The sequence below is a fragment of the Oxyura jamaicensis genome, chromosome 10 (assembly GCF_011077185.1).
Source record: "Oxyura jamaicensis isolate SHBP4307 breed ruddy duck chromosome 10, BPBGC_Ojam_1.0, whole genome shotgun sequence".
Lineage (NCBI taxonomy): Eukaryota > Metazoa > Chordata > Aves > Anseriformes > Anatidae > Oxyura > Oxyura jamaicensis.
Window position 1 is genome coordinate 11,095,821 of NC_048902.1, and position 3,923 is coordinate 11,099,743.

At 43.0% G+C, this 3,923-nt stretch overlaps 1 pseudogene; it reads right to left on the minus strand.

Moving 5' to 3' along the window:
- Positions 1 to 521: 521 nt before the first annotated feature.
- LOC118172185 lies at positions 522 to 1,419 on the minus strand (annotated as a pseudogene).
- Between the last annotated feature and the right edge of the window lie 2,504 nt (positions 1,420 to 3,923).

The following is a 3,923-nucleotide window of genomic DNA, read 5'->3' on the forward strand; positions in this document are numbered from 1 at the left end:
GAAAGAAAATCAAATCAAGTCTAGACTTGAACCCAGTCTCTCCAATCAATGGGAAGGAGAATTCCAGGAGACAGTTTCTGTCTTTCAGTCATAAGGTACTAACTTGTTTCTCAACTCATTTCAACTCCCCCCCCCTTTTTTTTTTTAATGGGAAAAAGTTCCAGGCTATCAGTTTTCCTTTGATTTAGGAGGAAAACTTTTTTTTTAAGGTAATGGCTTTTCAAATTTTGGACATAAGTTATAATGATGGGGGATGATTATAACTTTATAATGAAGATATCCACTTTTTGAATATTCCTATTCTTAGTCAGGTTTACTTAGTTGTTTACAGGACCAGAGGTACAATCACAATAATTTATTTTGATATGCTGAGTAAAAAAGGCTTGATATTGAATGGATTTAACAGTAAAGTATTGCTAAAATAGCACAGATCTTTTTGAAAGGCATTTAACTTAACTAAAAAATTTCTTAAGAATTTTTCCAGGTAAACACTTGTTTCCTGCACCAATACAAAGAATGCATCACCTGGATAGAGAAAAGATGTCTGTTTGCTTCCTAAGCAGCCTTTTGTCAATGCATCTTCTCAGGCTTTGCTTAACTTTCTGATTCCTCAAGCTGTAGATTATGGGGTTAAGCATGGGGGTGACAACTGTGTAAGATAGGGCAACCATTTTCTTCGTATGGGGTGAGAGGTTGGACTTAGGTCGCAGCTGAATGATGCCAGCTGTGCTGTAGAAAAGAGTTACTACCAATGGGTGAGCTGCATGGGTGGAAAAGGCATGCCTCTGGCCCAGAGCTGAAGGTATCTGTAGAACATCATGGATAATGTGAAGGTAAGAAATAACTATCAGTGAAAAAGCAACCATCACTATCATGGCAGTAGCAATAAAAATCAGTAGTTTAAACAAGGCTGTATCTGCACACACCAGCTTCAACACAGGAGAAACATCACAAAATAAATGATCAATGTTATTTGCCCATAGAAGGGTAAGGTAAACAACCATGTGGTGAAGACCAGGGCAACAGGTACACCAGTAAGCCAAGACCAAACAGCCATCTTGAAGCAGAGATCCCTGTTCATCATGGTGAATTAATGCAGAGAGTGGCATATTGACACTTGCTGATCATAAGCCATTGCACCTAAGAGGAAACACTCACAAGTGACAAAAGTATAGCACAACCGAGTTGCAGGGCACAGGATGTGAAGGAAGTAATTTTTCTCTCCATCAGCAGAATCAAGAGCATCTTGGGCACAGTGCTCAAGCGGTAGCAGATTTCTGTCAAGGGAAGATTCTTTAGGAAGTAGTACATGGAGTTGTGTAGGACAGAGTCAGTGGTTGTGATCTCCGCAATTAGAGAGTTACCTACAATGATGGACAGGAATGTGATGGAAATCACTATGAAAAATAGGAGCTGCATCTTGCTATGTAGGCCAAACCCCAGAAGTAAGAAGTGAGTGACAATGGTTTGGTTTCCTGGCTTCATTTCCTCAACAACACCCATCCTAAAAAAAAAAAAAAAAAAAAAAAAAAAAACCAAACCAAACCAAACCAAACCAAAAACAAACAAACAAACAAACAAACAAAAACAATAAAACCAACCAACCAAAAAACAACAACCCACCCTCCACACACACTACTAAAAGATTAGTAACTTAGAACAGACTTATGGTCTTGGAAATAGCTACAGTTGCAAGTAAGATGAGGCTTAAAACATGAGACGAGGCTTAAAATTGGATATGACAGTGACCCCAGAGTAAAAGAGCTTAGTTGGGGAATCTGTGCAAGAACATCTTTAACAATCACAGCCTGAGAATCATCTCTAAATTAGGTGAAAAGAGACGTACACATTTCTAATAACTATTTGGAACTTATTTTATATAGAAAGAAGTTGATACCTCCAAAGTGTAGGTCATCTTATCATATGAGTAACATCTATGATGAGCCAGAATTTCACCTTTGGATGGGCTGGATGTCTTTCCGTTAACTTCAGTGTCTAAAGGTCTAGAATCACCTAAATGTGAACCAGTCAACTTAAAAACAATTTATATTTAATGAAGAGAAACTTAACATAATACAGAAACACAATTTATTTGTAAGTTGAATACAGAACAAATCAAGTCAAGTTTAAATTTATAAAAATGTTCACAGAATCACAGAATCATCTAGGTTGGAAGAGACCTTGAAGATCACCTAGTCCAACCTCTGACCTAACACTAACAAGTCCTCCACTAAACCATATCACTTAGGTCTACATCTAAACGTCTTTTAAAGACCTCCAGGGATGGTGACTCAGCCACTTCCCTGGGCAGCCTGTTACAATGCCTAACAACCCTTTTGGTAAAGAAGTTTTTCCTAATATCCAACCTAAATCTCCCCTGGCACAACTTTAGCCCATTCCCCCTCTTCCTGTCACCAGGCACATGGGAGAATAGACCAATCCCCACCTTGCTACAGACTCCTTTAAGCTACCTATAGAGAGCGATAAGGTCGCCCCTGAGCCTCCTCTTCTCCAGGCTAAACAATCCCAGCTCCCTAACCTGCTCCTCATAAGATTCGTTCTCCAGACCCCTCACCATCTTCATTGCCCTTCGCTGGACTCGCTCGAGGACCTTGATGTTCTTCTTGTTGCGAGGGGCCCAAAACTGAACATAGTATTCGGGCTACAGCCTCACCAGAGCCAAGTACAGGGGTACAATCACTTCCTTAGTCCTGCTGGCCACACTGTTTCTTATACAAGCCAGGATGCTGTTGGCTTTGTTATCCACCTGAGCACACTGCTGGCTCATATTCAGCAGACTATCAACCAATACTCCCAGTCCTTCTCTGCCAGGCAGCTTTCTAACCACTCATCTCCCAGCCTGTAGCACTGATTGGGTTGTTGTGCCCCAGGCGCTGGACCTGGCACTTGTTGAACTTCATACAGTTGGTCTCAGCCCATCGGTCCAGCCTATCCAGATCCTCCTGCAGAGCCTTCCTACCCTTAAGCAGATCAACACACTGTTCCAGTGTGCGCCCACCCTCTCAGTGAAGAACCTCTTCCTGATGTCTAGCCTAAACCTCCCCTGCCTCAGCTTGACATCCTTTCCGCAGGTCCTATCACTGGTGATCAAGGAGAATAGATAGGCACCTGCTCCTCCACTCCCCCTTGTGAGGAAGCTGTAGACCGCAATGAAGTCTCCCCTCAGTCTCCTCTTTTCCAGCCTGAATTGGCCAAGTGACCTCAGCTGCTCCTCATACGTCTTCCCCTCTAGTCCATTCACCATCTTTATCACCGTCCTCTGGACACTCTCCAACAGTTTTACATCCCTTTTGTACTGTGGTGCCCAGAACTGCACACAGTACTCGAGGTGAGGCCACACCAGCACAGAGTAGAGCGGAACGATCACTTCCCTCGACCGACTAGCAATGCCGTGCTTGATGCACCCCCAGGATACGGTCCCATTGACAACAACCCTCTGGCTTCTTCCCTTCAGCCATTTCACAGTCCACCTCACTACCTGATCGTCCAGACCACACTTCCTCAGTTTAGCTGTGAGGATGCTGTGGGAGATGGTATCAAAGGCTTTATTGAAATCAAGATAGACTACATCCACTACTTTTCCATCATCTGTCCACCTGGTTATGTCCTCATAAGAGGCTATCAGGTTGGTCAAGCAGGACTTCCCCTTGGTGAAACCATGTTGACTGCCCCTAATGAACCTTTTATCCTTGATAGGACTAGAGACAACATCAAGGATAAGTTATTCCACCACATTACCAAGGATGGAGGTGAGGCTGACTGGTCTACAGTTACTTGGGTCCTCCTTCTTGCCCTTTTTGAAGACTGGAGTGACATTTGTTTTCCTTCAGTCCTCAGGCACCTCTCTTGATGCCCATAACTTACCAAAGATGATGGAGAGTGGCCTAACAATGACTTCTGTC